Raw genomic sequence first — 5835 nt, 5'->3', positions numbered from 1 at the left:
CTATATTGTGCTTTAGGTATCTGTCAGGACGACCTTTCCTGAACCCTCAGATTGGGTCACTTGCCCTGTAGCAAGGACTCTTCAGGAGAACGTGTCCACAAGAAAAGCATCTCTCTTGTTTATTCATGGCTGCGTCCCCAGCAGTCAGCACAGGGCCTGCCCCACAGTAAGATCAAAGTGGCTCTCTGCTTAACCAACCAAGTCATTCAAAGTAAACAGTCCTTCATTATCTGCTGACTCTTGCTGCTAACCAGCAGCCAGCTGAGATCAAGACCCTGCCCATGACACCAGATCTAGAAAAGAGTTGGAGGGGGAGCTGGGCATTCAAGGAGCAACAGTGCTGCTGCTCCTCCATATACCCCAGGAAAGAAAGGAGATGAGCAGGGCCAGCTTCAAGTGCTGCCAAGCTAGCATACCAGAGAAGTTTACATCTGCCTTCTGATCAGGGGTTTGAGCTCCAACGCCCAGACTCTAGTGGGAGCGACAGTGGCCATGACCTTTGTGAGATCTGTTGAGGGTGTCCAGAACTTGGTGCCCATCACAGCAGATCTCATCCAAGGTCATCCACCTGGTTTTATCCACAGTGCCTCTCAAGGTAGCACAAGGAAGAGGAAGGGCATTATTTACTCAGGCTTACTAAGTGTTCCGAATATTAGGAAATATATTCTGGACAGAAAGAGACAAGACACCTCCTGATCTTCCACACTAAGGTCCCTCAAACCCCGTCCACTCCCTTTGGGGCTTTGTCTCTGTCACCCAGCCAAGAACTGATGTGGGTGTGATCACCCAATCAGCAAATACTGGCAAGCTGCCAGGTCTAATCCGATTAATACTGACCCTTCCCACCTTCCCACCTCACCAACTTGGCTGGATTTGCAGGTACCTACAGTCAAAGGAGGCACAAATATGACCACAGTAGCAGCTACAGGTTTTCTCAAAGGGCTCAACCTAGGGATTTAACCAAAGCACCATGTATAAATCTTTCAGCTCCCCCACCATCTCTCAGTTCCCTCCCTGTCCCTTTGTCTTTCACCACATCATCCTTCCTGGCCAAAAGTGGCCACTCAGACTTCCATCCCTCCAGCCACAGCCAAGCTGCACTGGAGAGCAGAGACACCTATAAACCTGCCTCCCTCACTCTGCAGAGACACCATGACCTGCCTCCCTCACTCTGCAGATACCAGGGCAGCACTCTGCAAGGTTTGGGTCTACATAAAAGTCAGTTGTATGCCTAAATACTAGCAACAGTTGGCAAATTTAATAATGGCATTTGCTATGAACAAAAACTTTTAATACTTAGGGGTCAACCTAATAAAAATGCATCGATTCTAAAATGTGTTTGAAGAAGATGAACAAGATCATGGACATCCCTACCAGACAAAAGACTCATTATAAGGCAGTGATCATTAAGATCCTGAAGTAATGGCTCAGAGATCGAGAAACAGAACAAAACGGAGATCCCAGAAACGGAGCCACACATAAATGGACATGTGATCTGCAGGAGAGCAGGACATTGGTCAGGACACAGAAAATCAGTGGGAAGTGGCAGCATGGTCAGTATGTGGCCCTGGGATAATTAATTGTCCATGTGGAGAAAAAAAGTAGAACTGGATTCCACTCTACATTACATAATACACAAAAAATGAGTTCCAGCAGTGTGTGGACCACTCAGACTCAGTGCTGCCAGCCTGTGCCTGCCTCCCACAATTCTGCCCAACTCGGCTCCACAATGCTGGTGGACCTCAGCAAGTGGCCCAGGCCTCTTAAACTGCAGGAGGTGGAGGGACAGCCACAGTATCCAATGCAGGGCAAATACACCAGGGCAAAGGTCAACAAACTGGGCAAAGTGCTGACACCCGCCCAGGTTAAGAAACGGCCCACCAGTACTGCATGGCAGTGGCATCGATCCAGGCAAACTCTACACCTTGGTCATGACAGATCAGGGTGCTCCCAGCAGGAAGGACCTCAAATACAGGGAATGGCACCATTTTCTGATGGTCAACATGAAGGGCAATGACATCAGCTGTGGCACAGTCTTCTCCCATTACATCTGCTCTGGGCCTCCCAAGAGCACATGCCTTCACAGCTACGTCTGGCTGGTTTACAAGCAGAATGGGCCACTGAAGTGTGATGAGCCCATTCTCAGCAACTGATCTGGAGACCACTGTGCCACAGTCAAAGTGGCATCTTTCCACAAAAAGTATGAGCTCAGGTCCCCAGTGGCCCACATGTGTTACCAGACTGAGTGGGAGGACTACATGTCCAAACTCCATAAGCAGCTGTCTGGGAAGTAGGGGAATGCTAAGAGACAGAAACTGACCCTGAGGTCTGGAGCAGTGCTCCCAGGTTCTGGGATGCATGTAGATTTCTCTGCTTCCCCATTCCCAGTCTCCCAGGGGGGACTGAGCAATCAGACAGTGGTTTCAGATGACTTCTTCTGCCTGACCTTTATAATTCTAGAAAGTCACACCCAGTTTATGTTTTGATCAAATTTGAACTTCATTTTGGGGAGTATTTTGGTGCTAGGATGGGGTCCTCAAATTGTTAACATAAGAATCGCAACCCAGAATTTAAAAGAAAAAATTCAGGTAAAAAGACCAGGTCTACACTATTAGAGCAGAGCATCAAAGAATTTCTTAAGGAGGTTTACCAAAAAAAAGAGACAGAGAGAGAGAGATTCATTGCATCTGCCTCTGTGAGCCCGGCTCCAGAATCATTCATGATGGCACTTCCGGGTTGTGTTTTCATGGCTGTGTCTCTCACCAAGACAGCCAAAGGCTGATGTGTCCACTAACCCCTAACATGGTACATCTCAGAGTGGTTACTGGGGGTCAGTGTCCCACTCTGGCTCCTTTAAAAAGCAGTACTGGAAAAAGCAATGGGGAAAGTCACTTTGCAGTTAAGGTATGGCTGTCTAGATGGGCAGTAGGGCTGATGAGAGGTTGTCGGAAATCCCCTGTCTGTCGCTGTTGAACTGGTCACTCCGAATCTGTGTAAGAAAAGCCCACCTGTAGCTGCAGAATCGTATGTTAATTCTGCTGTTTGCTTTTAGCTGAATATAAATAAAAACATTGTGTGGATGAAAATTAAATAAAATAAAATAAATTCCAGCTGGGTTAACAACTTGAATGTATAAAAGAAAACTTTAAATCTTTTAAAAGAAAATATAGAGAAAGATCTTTATGACCTCAGGGTAGTGAAGATTTTCTTAAGCAAAGAGAAAGAGGACATAAGCCAGAAAAGACTTGACTACATTTAAATTTAAAATTTATTTTCATCAAAAGACACCATTTAAAAACATACAAACCATAGACTAGGAGAAAATATTTGTTACACATATAATTGACAAAGGTATAGTATCCAAAATATAGAAAGAACTCTGATAAATTAACACGAAGAGACAACAATGTGAGAGAAAATGTCTAAAGGGTAAGAACAAGCAGTTGACAAAAGAGGAATGATGGAAAAGCAAGTGTTGAGTAATCACTTAGATACAGTGTCAGGAAAAATATTAATCTGACGATTAGGACTTTGAGCAACAGAAACTCATAAGCTGCTGCTGGGAATATAAATTCGCATAACCTGTGTGGAGGAAAATTCAGCAATACCACATGTAGTCAGAAATACACATTCCCTATTGATATTTATGGGATTGCTGTTTGTAACAGCAAAAAAAGAAAGTGGTCTATCTGGTAGGATATAGGAATAAATAGGAGAATTCCATGAGAATAGATAGATGAATTGCACAGAATTCACAAGGTGAAATAAAACACAATAAAGTGAAAATTAGTGAACTAGCATGATGCATATCAACATGACTCTCACAAAGATAATGCTAAGCAGAGATAAATCAAGTTTCAGAAGTATAAAATTTGAAACAAACAAAACTAAATGAAATACACAAAGGGAACAATACACATCAAATTCAAGATGTCAGTTTCTCTGAGTGTAGTAGAGGGCAGTGGGAGTCAAGAGGATTCAACTCTATTTGTAATGGTTTATACAGTTATTTTAATCATGGTAAAACACATATAAAATTTGCCATTTTTAAGGGTACAATTCAGTGGTAGTAAGTGCATTTATACTGTTGTGCAACCATCACCGCCATTCATCTCCAGAACTTTTTTCATCTTGCAAAACTGAAACTCTGTCCCCATTAAACACTCTCTGCTCCAACCACCCCCCCAACCCCCGACCAACCTCCAGCCCCTGATGTCTGCCATCTACTTTCTGTCTCTGTGAGTTTGACAACTCTAAGGACCTCATATAAATGGAATCACACAGTGTCTGTCTTTTTGTGACTGGCTTATGTCACTGAACATGATGTCCTGAAGGCTCATCAGTGTCATAGCATGGATGACAAGACTTCCTTCCTTCTTAAGGTTGAATAATATTCCATTGTATGTATGTATCTACATTCTGTTTATTCATTCTTCTGTTGATGAACACTTGAGTTGCTTCCACTTTTTGTCCTTTGCAAATAATGCTGCTCTGAACATAGATGTACGAATACCTCTTTGAGACTCTGCTTTTAATTATTTTCAATATATACCCAGAATTGGATTGCTGGATCATATGATAACTCTACGTTTAATTTGTTGAGAAACCGCTACGCTATTTTCCACAGCACCTGCACCATTTTATGTTCCCACCAACAGTGCATGAAGTTTCCAATTTCTCCTCTTCCTCATCAACATTTGATTTTTTCTGGTTATACATTATATACAATTATATACTGCAGCCCTAAAGGGTATGAGGTGATATGTCATTTTTTATTTGCAGTTCTCCAAAAATTAGTAACATGGAACATCTTTTCATGTGCTCCTTGACCATTTGTATATTTTCCTTGGAGAAATGTCTATTCTAGTCCTTTGCCCATTTTTTAATCAGATTGTTCACTTTTTGTTATTGCTGAGTTGTCAGAGTTCTTTATGTATTCTGGACATTGACCCCTTAAGAGATGTGATTTGCAAAGGTTGTTTTCTCCCGTTTCATGGGTTGCCTTTTTCACTCTCTTGATTGTGTCCTTTGATGCACAGAAGTTTTATTTTGATGGAGTCCAATTTATCTATTTTTTCTTTTGTTACCTGAGCTTTGAGTGTCATATCCAAGAAATAATTGCCTAATCCAATGTCACAAAGCTTTTCCCCTATGTTGTATTACAAGAGTTTTAAAGTCTTAGCTCTTACATTTAGGTCTTTGATAATGGTTTACATCTTAAGCTGATGGGTAATTGGCTATTCCTTGTGTTATTTTTTATGTTGTTACAGTGAACATGTGAACATGTGCTGTCCCTCTTCTACTCCACTTGCATTTCTAAGATCATATGAGATGAGATCTGATCAAGCTCTCCTTGCCACAGTCTCTGCTCTGCTACCTAGGAATCACCTTCTGTATATCTTATTAAAGCTTATATTCATCTTCTCTGTCTCTGAGATAAGAGCAAATAACAAGCAAAAATCATCTAAAGAATGAGGGTCTTTCCCCCATCCAAGTGCTAACCACCCAGAACACCAACAGCACTGAGCTGGAAGCACTCCCAAATTACGAGGAGTAAAAGAGACAACAGACATGTGTATGGTAAACTGACATTCCCCTCCTCTATTGAATCTCCTGCACTACTCCTTGCCCTAGACTCACAAGAAAAGAATAAATCCAGACACAATTGGGCCTCCTCATGCAACAGCTTGAATATAGTATGGAAATTATAAGAAAGTTCTGGAAAGCTCATGCACCCTGGAGGGAAGCCCAGATGTGCCAGTTTCTTTACTGTATTAAAATCACATGTCCTGGGCTCCTGGGTGGCTCAGCCAGTAGAGCATCTGGCTCTTGATT

At 42.4% G+C, this 5835-nt stretch overlaps 1 pseudogene; it reads left to right on the top strand.

Moving 5' to 3' along the window:
* The first annotated feature begins 1729 nt into the window (after positions 1-1729).
* LOC122476022 lies at positions 1730-2294 on the top strand (annotated as a pseudogene).
* The last annotated feature ends 3541 nt before the right edge of the window (positions 2295-5835 follow it).

This window comes from Prionailurus bengalensis, chromosome E4 (genome assembly GCF_016509475.1).
Source record: "Prionailurus bengalensis isolate Pbe53 chromosome E4, Fcat_Pben_1.1_paternal_pri, whole genome shotgun sequence".
Classification (NCBI taxonomy): Eukaryota; Metazoa; Chordata; class Mammalia; order Carnivora; family Felidae; genus Prionailurus; species Prionailurus bengalensis.
The sequence above is the reverse complement of the archived record's forward strand: the minus strand, read 5'-3'. Positions and strand labels throughout refer to the sequence as shown.